This window comes from Ursus arctos, unplaced genomic scaffold (assembly GCF_023065955.2).
Source record: "Ursus arctos isolate Adak ecotype North America unplaced genomic scaffold, UrsArc2.0 scaffold_17, whole genome shotgun sequence".
Taxonomy (NCBI): domain Eukaryota; kingdom Metazoa; phylum Chordata; class Mammalia; order Carnivora; family Ursidae; genus Ursus; species Ursus arctos.
This window is the reverse complement of record NW_026622841.1, coordinates 31289133-31302449: the sequence shown is the minus strand read 5'-3', so window position 1 is coordinate 31302449 and position 13317 is coordinate 31289133. Positions and strand designations below refer to the sequence as shown.

General features: G+C 37.2%; 1 long non-coding RNA gene across 1 annotated transcript in view; it reads right to left on the bottom strand.

The window, feature by feature from the left end:
- The window catches only part of LOC130543929 (uncharacterized), a 449349-nt gene that overhangs the window by 384729 nt on the left and 51303 nt on the right, over nt 1–13317 (bottom strand). The gene's annotated exons all lie outside the window — the stretch shown is intronic.

Here is a 13317-nt window from a genome sequence, read left to right as displayed (position 1 = left end):
GATATGGAAAGAATGACGTCTGGCAAAGAACTGAGTTGTTACATGATCAAAATGAGAAAGAACACCTGATATATTTTATATATGTCACTACCTTTTTTGTCAACAGATATGAAACCAAAAATGAATATCCGTGTCTCAGTAGGAGACATGCATTTGGAGTTAGTTGTGGGCAGAATTTGTGAAGGGAAGTAGGAACCTAAAAGATACACCATATGAGACTGTCTTAGCAAGTACAGATGAAACATTTTAACTGAAAATGTCTCTTTTATAAAGAAGAAGAAAAATGGGATACAATTAGTGAAACAAATTATTTTTTCAGGTAGAAATGTTAAAATCATTAAGTCTGGATAAGAACTACATCTCTCTGCAAATTGATCTTTTCCCATCAAGTAGACCTGATGCTTAATGTTGCAGGATTGTGAATCGTGTGCGAGGACAGTATTGATACTACTAAAATACCATTCAGCATGGGGTAATAGAGCAATGTGTTGGATATTAAAAACCTAGAAGCAAGAGACTCTGAATCCAATTTCCAATAACCAGTCCCCTGAGACATCCAATTCTGCCGTTGAACCAGTTTAAAAAAAAAAAAAAAGTGAAGAATGTCAACAGCAGTAATACTGAGATGCATTAACTGTAAAATTGTGCTGGTGCACATAATGACAGTCATAGGACTAATAACACTTTGCAATTAAATAGCACTTATCTTCCTAGGAGTTCAAAGTGCTTCCCAATACAATATTGAACAACCTTGTGATGCAAAGAGGGAAAAAGCTTCCACAAAACTCACGGAGGAAAAAAAAAAAGCATTTTATACTTCCACCACAAGGATATGGCCTCTCCTCAAACATTAGAGGAAGTGCGCCAATGCTTGGACTCAAGGCCCCGGTAGCAAAGAGTTTCCTCTGCCAGAGAGTGTAGGGGGCACAATGAATGATGTGTGGCTGTCCACTGTCATCTTAGCTCGGATCTATTGCTGGTTCTGGGCTAACTGCCTGAGTAATGAAGTCTGCTTTTCTAACCGCTTTTGTTTCCTCATCTTTAAACTGAAGTGCGCACACCCTGAGTATGTGTGCAGGTAACATGATTCATTTGAAGAGTCCATTCGTTGTTGTTTCGAGCTGGATTATCATCACTTTTTTAGGACATTTATGTAGAAGGGTATATGCTGTTTACAAGGCTTTCAATTTGACAAAATCATCATTGTCATTTAACTAGTGCTATTGCCAAACACCACAAATCTCTGCCTTGTCAACCTCACTAAGGTGTTTTATTAAATACCACTGCTAACTGAAAGCACTTTGAACAGTATAGAATATTAGATAAATGAGCTGTTATTCACCTAATTTCCCCTCATCACCCATTATGGGTCTATCATGCATGGATTTATTACATAGATGGGCTAATAAACTCAGTATTGGTTGCACTAGAAAAGGAAACACATGTCCAGAATGAGAGCCCTACACGCACTGCCCCCTCCTTGAAATACTGACTATAAATCATTTGTGGAAAACTCTCTCCTATCCCACTGTATCTGCACTTTCCTCTAAATTCACAATTTTCCATGTCTATTGATGGAGATAAGAGGGTGGAAGATAATTTGCCTCACTGGTGTCAAAATGGGTACTTCTAATTTAAATCTTGACTCAACAATTCTGGTTTCTACTCTGGCTTTATTGCTATCTACCTGTGGGGTATGGGCAAGTCACTAAACATTTCTTTTTTTTTTTTTTTTTAAAGATTTTATTTATTTTTGACAGAGAGAGACAGCCAGCGAGAGAGAGAACACAAGCAGGGGGAGTGGGAGAGGAAGAAGCAGGCTCCTAGCGGAGAAGCCTGATGTGGGGCTCGATCCCAGGACGCTGGGATCCCGCCCTGAGCTGGAAGGCAGACGCTTAACGACTGCGTCACCCAGGCGCCCCAGTCACTAAACATTTCTGCTAACTTGTTGGCCTCTTCCAGAAAATAGAAGTTATAATCCTATAAAAGGCTGTCGTGATAATCAAATAAATAAAGTGTGAACACAGTTTACTGAATATAAATTATTATAGACAAGCAGATGATTGCTCTTTTGATTTTCAGATGGCTGGCTAACCAACACTTGTGAATAGTCACTGTGTTGAAACCAAACAGCTGACTTAACTAAATCTAAGTCTAATACAAACATAGCTAGAGGGAAGTGGAAAAATTCAAAAACAATCCTAGAAACGTTTTCAAATGACACACCGTATCTTAAACTATCCTGGATATCTGTGTGGATCTAGAAAAAGTAAATATTCCCCAAATGTATAGAGTATGTATGAGAAGATTTGTAAAAGGGTTTTGTATTGTAACTCATAAGAAATTGGTCTGTGAAGTCATTATTTTTATGTTTATAAACCAGCATAGACCACTGACTAACAGCCCATATGGATGTTCACACTTGGAAAATGACCATCCGTGGGAAAATTTATCCATAAAGTTAATTTCACTGACACTGTTTAACAACTGACCTCTAGGAGTACTTGAGACTCATTTTTTATTTGTGTGCTTACAAAAAGAGCTCTACCAAGCTCACTGGCCAGCTATCTGATATTCTCTTCCCTACGATGTGTCCTTCAGAAACAGTGTTCCTGGACAGAATTCTCTGTAAGAGAGAATATCTCTGTCATTTCTTTCTCTCTGGGTGTTTTGGATGTGGGAGGGTTAAAAAAAATGATTACGATGCTAACTGAAGACAACTCAACAAGGTAACTTTGGGCTGCTTTGGTTTAGTGGAGACTTTAAAAGCTTTGAAAATGCTCTTAAAGTTATATGGATTTTTTTCCTTTTTATAGTCAGTCAAAAATTATATTTTAAAACTCTACAGTTCAAGGGGAAAAGCAATTATCAAAATGCAATAAACTTCTAAGTAAAGTACAAATTGCTTCCGTGGCCTTAACTATTAAAATAGAGAGCTTCTGGTAATGTGTTTCATGAGTCAATCAGCAGGATTCTTCCCCCACATTCTGACACCCAGGGGAGGGGAGAGGTCAACATAGAACTTTAAGAAGATGCTCATGAAGAGCCAGACTTGAGCAAATGGTGAGAAGTTAACATTTGGCTTTTTTTTTCCTGGTCCTTTTTTTGACAGCTTTTTCTCTTGGTTACTTCCTTCCTGACACCAAGCCTGATTCACACTCTCAGAGATCAGGGAGTAAGTAGGAAAAGCAGCTATCTTCATGGTGTGAGATGAGAATCCTGGAGCTTGCACACTGTAGAAATGTAATAAGTATCTGTTGGTTGATCACTTCTCTTAACTTATTTATATTCTGTTCCACACTACAAAGCATTTAGGGCCCTAGAGGCATAGAATTGGGGATTTAGAAAGGATTTTGGCTGACATCTAATCCAACTTCAGACAACAGGAGTCCTTTCTGCAATATCCCAGGCTGATTGTCATCCACCTTTCCTTTGAACCCTTTCAGCATGGCAGAAATTACTTCTGAGGCAACCTATTCCATTATTAGATAGTCTCGTGTTAAAGAAAGAAAGAAAGAAAGAAAACTAATAAAATCTTCATCTTTTAAAAGTCTACCCATTTATAGATCTGCCTTCTGGTGCAAAACAGACCAAAGATTTCCATTTCCAAAGATTTGCATGAGTTGAGGTAGAATGAAAAATGATGGATCTTCAGAATCTTATAGCCGTGAGTTGGGTCTGGGCTCCACCACTTACTACAATGGGCATGTAGTGTAGTGTTGTTTTTGATATAATATAAGATTGGTGATAAAATACCTAGCTCATAGGTTCACAGTTTGTTGAGTTTACATGTGATAAACTCGGCAAAACACCTCAAAGATGTCATTCTCTTCCTTTTCCAAGTACTCTAGTTTGGCCCTTAAAATAGTTCAATTATCACAGGAATTTTTTAGATATTCTTGTATTCTATTTTCCCAGACCAAAGTATCAATCTGTCTTACCTGCCACAGTCCCTATAATGTCACCTCTAAAGGTTCATAGCAATATTTGCCATAAATATTTGCTGGTTTATTAATTTTCTAATATGAAAAATGACCTTGGAGAAGTAACACAAAATACCATCAATAGTGAAAAATAGATGAGTTGAAATCAATAGGAAATCAAGTGAAAACACAAAAAAGCAAATCAAGAATATCTTATAGATATTTGTCTTGAGAATGGTGAGAAAGAAAAGAGATAGGTCTATAGGTGACGATGAACAGGAGTTTATAGGGGGATGAATGGCATCATTTCCAAGTTCTTAGAGCTCATTTCCTTAGGCTCAAGTCTCTAATACATACATAGTAAATACAAGCATCTACATATATAAGTAGTTAATGCACCTCACTACGGGTCAAAAGGCAGATATATAAATTACTAAAACTGGATAATAACCACCCTCTTCTTAAATATCCTTTACATGCCAGTTGGATCACCATTCTTCTCTCTCAGCTTTTCAGAAAAATTCCTCTTTCCTAGATGTTTCTTTCTTGCTCTCCACCTCCATTCCTCCACTCCTGAACTCTCTTCTCATCTCATGCCCTTTCTTCTCAGTTTAGTGGATTCTATTCCCCCTTCTTTGGCTTACAACTGCTACTTTTGCAAATCAGCCCCTTTTCCTTGATCATGCAAAAGAGTTTAACTCTGTACTTTTGAATAAATTGCCATACCCTTTTTTAATATCCAAAGGTTAATTATTAACACACTAGGTGAAATTAAGGGGTCAATCTACTGTAAACCTCACCCCTCAGGCACACTCACATGCCGGAAAAAGACTTTGACATTGCACTTTCACCTTCCTCCTTCCCCTATGAAAGGAACTTGTCACTTGGCCCAACCCAACAACATAAGGCCAGGATATGCAATTCTATTCTGTGCCTGCAAGGAGAACAGCACCAGTGACTACCACGTTTAGCAGAGGTTATAAAACGGAGTGATGATTCATATTCACACTTCACTCTGTGGGCTCCGAACACTCTAACATCCTACTCTAACTTGCTGTAATAAATGTGGGTAAGTGCTACAGCAGAGATGCCTAACCTGATTATGCATAAGAATCATCTGGGTAGCTTTTCAAAAGTGCAATGCCCAGGCCACCTCCCACTTGGGTATTATTCAGTAGGGAAAAGGAAGGGTTTTTGAAAAGCCATCCTGATCTATAGTTAGCTTTGGGAAACACTGATTTAGTCAGCCTGTACTTTTTTTTTCCCCCCCTCACTTGTAAAAATGAGATCAGTGTTATGGAACCTAGCATGATCAAACCTGGGGTCTCATAAAAAATACAGTTTATCGGATCCTTTCCCCATAAAATCAGCTTCAGTATGTCCTCAGGCCTTGGTACTCAAAGTCTGCAGATGAACCAGCAGATTCACCTGAACATTAAAGATGAGAAATAACTTCCAACTCAGAAGGGCTCAGGAAAGTATTTTGAAAAAGCACACCAGGGAATTCTTGTAATCAGAAGTTTGGGAGCCTCAACTAAATAATTGATTATATAATTTAGGAATCATAAATAAATAAATAATCAGCTGTTTTTTTCCTATTAAATTCAAACTACTTAAAGATGGGAACTGTATCTAGTATTTCTTGTCATCCCTAATTGCAAAAAACCCAATGTATTATGAATAAATCTTATTGATGTGAATGGAGAGAGGGATGATGGAGAGGATAGGATTTTGTCAGCATAGAATTTTTAATACAAATAGTATTAATAAGGCAAATATGGGAAGAGAAGGGTGGCTAATCTATCCCAGGAGATAGCAAAACTCACTTGGAAACAGATTGTTTTCTATTCCCTTTTGTTTCTCCCCACAGTGCCATACAATGGGTTTATTCACAGTGAGTAATATTTGTTAAGGTGATCATGATAAAAAGAAAGTTAGAGATAAGCAAAAGACTCTAGAATAAATAGAGTTATGTTATAGGCATTTTGCTTATTGGGGGGTATTTCCATTACTTTGGATAGTTGTTTTTCACAGATAAATCAAAATTCAGTCTCACATTTTTGTCAGATAGTGAAGGAGATGTAAAAAACTAAACTTTTGTTTACATCAGAAGATTAAATAGGCACAGTGTTAGAATATTCAATAGAGGAACCATGATAGATAAACTGTCAAAGAGAACTTAAGAAACCACTCAATGATTTAAAAAAATATATATATACAGCCTTATCTTCTGATGTGAAGACTCTTGCAACTTCACTTTTGAATATGTATGACTAAAACCTTACTGCTTTATCCTAGTCTTCACAGAAAAGGAAGCTCTTTTACAGATGGCTTGTAAACAAGCAGACTGAGAAAGAAAATGAAGTCAGGGCTCGTTGGTGTATGTGTGTGGGGAAGAGAGGGTTGATGAATGATATTGAGCTAAAAGCAGCCTTTCTTTTACAGGAAGATTTCCACAGTCCTTTGTAGTCCTAATGTGTAGAATTCAGTGTCAAAAGTCTTACCATCAAGTAGCCAAATAAACCCCTGAAATCTGAGCATTCAGAATATCCAGGTACTTCGAACTGTTTGCGGGCAGGGTGGAAAAGCTATAAGCTTTATTTCATTTTGGTTTGGATGTTTGACCTGAGGTAGACAACCAAAGGACAGCAGAGCCAACTAAAGATGAAAGGGTTAAAAATATCCCAACATATGTTGATCCAGTGTCATTATATTCGGGGCCAATTTTAACTTTCCGAAGTGAGCGATTTAAGGAGCAGTTTAAGTGCAAAAATGATATTTTCCCCCTTCACAAAGTCTCTAAGCTGAAAAATTGAACATTTCTATGAAAATCACATTTTTCAGCATAGTGATGCAGTTGTGAAGCACAGGGCAATTGAGTGCACTGGGGAAAGTTAATGTGTTCTACTGACATGGCACTCAGAGGCCACACAGATCAAATGCTTTTACCCCCAAATTTAGTGCCTTCCTTCTATAGACCTAGGGAAGTTTTCTACCAGGAGGTTTTAAGATGCACAAGTGACCACACATACCTTAATAGGAGCTAGTGTGTATTTGGTAAGAAATGCCTTCATCCTTTCTCCACCTCTTAATCTAGACTAAAGACCAATGCACAGAGACATTAGCAGCCTGAAAACCTGGGCCAAATAGTAGACTCTAACTACAGAATAAATGTCCAAAACACTTTTTTGGAATCAGTTAGTTTGACCTAATGGAATCTATCTGGTTGACCTTCTTATTTATACTCTCCTTACTAATTTTGATCCTGATCCTTCTTCATGTCCATTCAACCTTGGGACAACCATTTTAATGCCCTGACTCAGGATGAAAGTGCTGATGCATTCAGCAAACATTTATTGCATAACTACTGAGTACAAAGCAAAATATGAAGAAACGGGACTCGGAGTTTGCTTTTCAGGAGCTCCTTTTCTAATTCCTAAAAGCATTTATTGTCTATAACATAATGCTTGCCCCTTAATCATGTGCTGTATTTTCACATTAATAGTTTAATGAAAATGGATTCTGTTTTCCTAACTAAAGAATACGTTTCATAAGGCCAAGTGAATTGTGTGGTATTTTGTGTTTTAATTTCCCATAAGGTCTAGCACCTAAGAGGGGATTTAAAAAAAGTTTTTATATTCTGCTCAATTACAAAACTATGTTTTTAGATAACTTTTTAAAAATTAAAAATATTTGGGGGGCGCCTGGGTGGCTCAGTCGTTAAGCGTCTGCCTTCAGCTCAGGTCATGAACCCAGGGTACTGGGATCGAGCCCTGCATTGGGCTCCCTGCTCGGCGGGAAGCCTGCTTCTCCCTCTCACACTCCCCTTGCTTGTGTCCCCTCTCTCGCTGTCTCTCTCTCTCAAATAAATAAATAAATTCTTTAAAACAAAGTTAAAAATATTTGGATTGAGAAAACTAGAGTCTTTTTTTTTAAATAGTGATGGAAGAAGTTATAATACATAACAAATGCCAATTAAAGTTAGCTTATTTGGTCTTCGTTATATCAGAAATTCTTGGCTTTAGAAAAATGTGTACAGATTATCACAGGTTAACTCTTCAGCATGGAGAAAAAAAAATATGTGTAAAATACCACCTCAGGGATTTTTAAAATAAAAGGAGATGTTAAACTTTAATGGAAATCTAAATATTAGGATAAATGGGTAGATTGTTAATGAAAATGATGCCCAATTATACTTTTTTTAAAAGAGAAAAATTCTAGTAAGTATTGTTCAAGTGTAGCATATCAGGAAAAAAATAAATAAAAAGATCCTTAGAGCTTGACCTTGATGGCACATTGCTTCATCCAGAGAGCGCAAAACATTATAGACAATTGGTCTGAGAGCCACCCCTTAAAGCAACTTGCATTCCTGGCAGAAACTTCTGACCTCAGCTCAGAGAGATGGTGAATCAAGAAGCATTTACTCTTTGATAAACTAAACTTTTTTTGTATGTATGACTGAAGGATGCTAGTGGCCTTGATAAAATCCTGGCTCTTAGATATTTCCAGCACAAAAAAACATATGTGGAAGATGACTAGTTGGAGCTTAACATCCATTCTTTAATTTGTACTAATAGCATTTAGACAGGTACATGACCGTCTAGCTAAAAATTACATTCCCCAGCCTTCTATGCTGCCAGTTAAAGCCATGTGACCAAGTTCTGCACAAAGAAATTAGGAAAGTTGATACGTACCAGTGCCAGCTCTTGCCCTGAAGAAAAAAAAAAGGGGGGGGGGCTGTGTGCTCCCCTGATTTCTTTTTCTTACCAGCTATACAAAAATGGTGAGAGCTGGAGAATTTCCACATGTTAAGAATGACAGTACCACTGCCCACCCTGGACTTGTGGAATATAACTTGATTGTTACACAATGGAGAAATAAACTTCTGTTTCAGACACTGCATTCCTGACTTCATTTCCTTTCTTTCTCACAAACCTTAGCTACTATCTCAAATAGTAACAATAGCTAGCTTTGTCAGTTAATGTAATACAACACAGATTGTCAAGTGTGTTAATAGAGTATAGTGTTATTCACTCAAGACTGAATCATAAACACATAAATGCATGTGAATGGCACACATGCATCATACTAGATCACATATTAAATAATGTCATATAATTTTATTTGGAAGAAAGTAGCAGAGACAAAATGAAGATCAGAGAAGAAAAATCAAGGGGTCACGAAGAAGAGGCTAGGATTAAGCTAATAAGATCCACATCATTATCAAAGGCTGTGAGGTGCTTTGAGAGGTAATTTAGACCTTAAAATGTTTGAGGAAAAGCATAGGAATTGTGGCTAGATGATAATGTTCACCATTTTTAGTCAAGTAGCTAACAACAGTGTCTCCTTACCTTCTGTTGAGTCTGGAGTATACCAGGTGGTACACTCCTACCTACTGTGGTCATTTTAAAAATGGTGAGAATTTGTAAACATTATGCCTTTGAAATACCAGTTGGGGGTGGAGGATTGGGTTAGAGGGGCAGCAGATGGGCAAGAAAAATGGACAGAAACCCAGCTGTGCCAGGTAACACCTCAGATTCCTGAAAGGTTAGGCCTGTTTAGATTTTAAGAAGTAGAAGTCAATCTGTCTGTCACATCTATTGCCTAAATTTCTGTGGGAAGTCAAAAGGATGACTCTAATGTTCTGTAGGAGAATGAACATTTAGTGACTAAAGCAATAGGGGGAAAAATGTTTCTTTCCTTGCAACTGACAATGTGATAGTCCCACTTAGTTTCTCTTCAACAGATTAACTAATCACATATTTGCACGAGACTGTGAATACCTACTACTATGAGCAGTGCATTATACATGACTCCGAACAAAAACATGACAAAGTAGACATTTTCTGTATCAAGCAATATGAGGTAATGACATCATCTCTGACTTGGCCATAATGAACAGCAGGTTCTTCTTGCAGCCTTCTGACCTCCCCTGATTTTTAACTAATATCTGTGGGCTCAGGGCCCATGAGTAGCTTTTGACTCAACTCACATGTCAACTTATTCACAGCCATTGATCCAATGATTCCATTTAGAGCCTATATTTTTCCATTAATATTCATTAAGATAGTTTAGATTCCCAAAAGGGGTCCGTTTCAATGAATTCAACCCCATGAAAAAAACACGTATTTCCCACAAATTTAAAATATAGGATACAGGGCGGCTATAATGAATTAACAACTGTTTCCTTAAATATGATGCTGCTATGTATGTGGCTTCAGATTTTAAAGTGGGTAAGAAATTTATGTTTAGGACAGAAAAAAACTGAGCAACAGAGAACTTGGTGGAAAATGTACATTTCTGACAACTACTTTCACCTGCTGAAGCCTCAGCCATTCTTCCAGACACTGCTCACTTCTCATCAATATCCTGAAGGCTTCCAGGCACACGAACTGCAACTTTTCTCCCTTCTGTGAATTTCTATAACATTTATGACTCCCAGTTACCACTTACGTGGTTTTGGCACAGTATTATAGTTATTTCTATACTAGCCTGTCCTCAGCTGCTACATTTAAATGTTTTAAATAGAGAATCCAATATTCATTTTTTCTTTACATTTCACATGCTTTTCTCAAATTCAATATAACAGAGACTGATAACTGTCTCTCTATATCCACTTTCCCCTTCTTCCACAGTAACACAGGTGAAGATGGAACATAGTAACTCTGCCTGCACCTATGGTTCTGAGCCTCTCTTCCAGCTAGGTTTGTTCATATGACCAAACTATCATCAATGGAATATGAGCAGATATGATATGAGATGTGAACTTCCACTTAATTTAAGATGGTTTTTCTGATTCTGAACATCCTATCTTCTCCCCCTGTGCCAGTGGGTATGCCAATGAGCCCAGTTACTTTAGAAACTGAATATTAAAGATAACAGAATTCCCATCAGCTTAGGCCCCTGGAGTTGAGTCACTGGCATCCTGAAATCCTCACCTTGGACTGTAATGTGAAAGATAAATCAACTTCTCTGTTGTTTTCTTAATCACTAATTTTGGGGCATTTCTGTTAAAGTAGCTTCATCTACCACTCTACAACTAATGTGTAATAAATTCTTGTTTGAAAGGATGGATAGATGTTTTCATAGATGAATCCATGAATTAAAGTAGGTTGAGTCTAAAGAATTGTGGCTAAAGGATTGTGCCTAAAGAAACAAAAAAGAATGTTATTAGACACTGATTCTCCAGAGGAGCTTGAAGGAGAGAATAAATGGACTCAGACCTAAATTAGGAAGACAAAATAGAGCTTTTTTAAAAAAAGAAACAGACCACAGTTTGTGCTAGAAATGGCTGATCTGATAAAATAGAAGAAATTAATCCATAACTATTAAACTCTTTCAAATATTATCCCCTATGTAAACTGAGCACCATGACAAAGGATATATCCTGGAATTCCTAATAAATTAAGTTAAAGTCATTTTTTTGGTACTAAAAGTGGATGACTAAATTCTGATGCTGATAAGTGCTTCATAATAATCATATATTGTTGAATAAGTAATGGACCAGACAAAGAATCCATGTTAGGGAAACATAACACTAAGGGTGTTAGGATAATATACAAAAGGGAGAATATCAACTTAAGACTGAGAAATTTTCCCTGAAGTTTTGGTTAAACTATGTATTAGAGGATAATTTAGGCACATAAAGAGATGGAAGAAGAACTTTTCAGGGATAATGTACAAAGTCCTTGAAACAGAAGAGATGGAATGGCTATCTTGTACGGAAAGGCCAGTGGGACTAGCAAGAGACAGAACAGCGGGAAATGAAAATGGCAAGATCAGCAGAGGACAAAGTTTTCACAATCACTAAACTATGATCTACAATAAAAATCACATTTTATATTGGAAGCCCATATCCATGCACATATGTGCACTTAATAATTACCCTAAATATGGATGATGTTCTTCAGTATCTTCTATTCCTTTTTTTCTGTTTCTTTTAAAATGTTATATCATGGTTCACTAATGGGTTGCTCTCCAAATATTTAAAATACTCTTTTAAATTGTGGTAAGAATTATTAATTTCATTCTAAGAACAGTGGACATTAATAGCAGATTTTAATGTGGGGGTGGGTTGGGAATTTGGCAGAATCAGATTTGTTTGTAAAACAATCTCTATCCACATTGTCAGATGGATTGGACACAATCAAGAATAGATTCAGAGAATGATTTTAGATATTCTGAGAAGAGATGATGGTGGCCTGTAATAGGATGAAAGCATAGACGAATCATATGAATAGATAAATGAGGTAAAAAGGAAAGTCTGAAGAGAATTAAGCTACTGGGCTATGTTTCAAATATATTCTTGAAATACCCCTCTACACTATGTGGGTAGAGACAAGCATTTGTTTATGCATGCATTCATTTATTAATCCATTAATAAATTCATTTCTTCTGTCAATGGCCCATGCGTTCAAGGACCTCACAGTTGAGGAATGCAGATAAATACTGAAACACTTGCAAGTAAAGTGATATGTAATAGACAAGAGCCTTGTACTTGATAAAATGAGAGCACAAAGGATAAATTATTCTATCTTATGAGTGAGGTGGTTTATTTCTTTGCAACCCCTCCATTTCAGCCTTACGAAATACCAGAATTTCAGAAGCAGGAGAGGAAAAGGGGCTAGGAAAGGGACCATATTGATTAGGGGGGAAAGAAAGAAAAAGAATACGGTTTCACAGTTCTGAAGAGTTCAAGAAAATAAGAACACTATGTAAATACTCCGTGAAAATTAAGTATATGTACCATACATCACAGGATCTGATTATCAGGAGAAGCTTGTAAAGATTTCTTTTCCCCTTGAATACATGGGTAGCTCCTAATGATGACAAATATCTAAGTTTTTAACCCAAACCATGGCATAAATCTTAGATGCCTTCTTTTTGCTTTTTCATTCATTTAACCTGTCTGCTCTGTCTCTTCACCAGTCTCACTCCCAACTTTTTGACTCTGACTCCATTTTCAGTTTTATCTATACTCTGTGGACATAAGTTTTCTTACTCAGATTTGAACCATAGATGGTTCCCAAGTACACATTCCATTCATTTTCCAACTCTTCTTCCTAAGCTCCCAGGTAAGCTCCTTTCTCTGCCATGCAGAAGCACCTACAACCGTAACTTGACACAGCCTGCACTGAGGGGAGAAGAAGAAACAGGGTGTTCAGTGTGAAACTCACAGGAGTACTCACAGATCTATGCGACTCCCAGCAAGAAGAGGAAGGTAATGGTTGAAGTATCTGAGTGGGTGACAATGTCAATGAGTGAAGAACATTAATGAATTCAAGAATCAGGTCATTACACTCCAACATTGTGAAATGGGAATGAAAGAGTTCTGAACATTCTTGGGGTCCCTTTAATGCCTGTAATTCTGCCTACCTCAAACGGTCATATGACC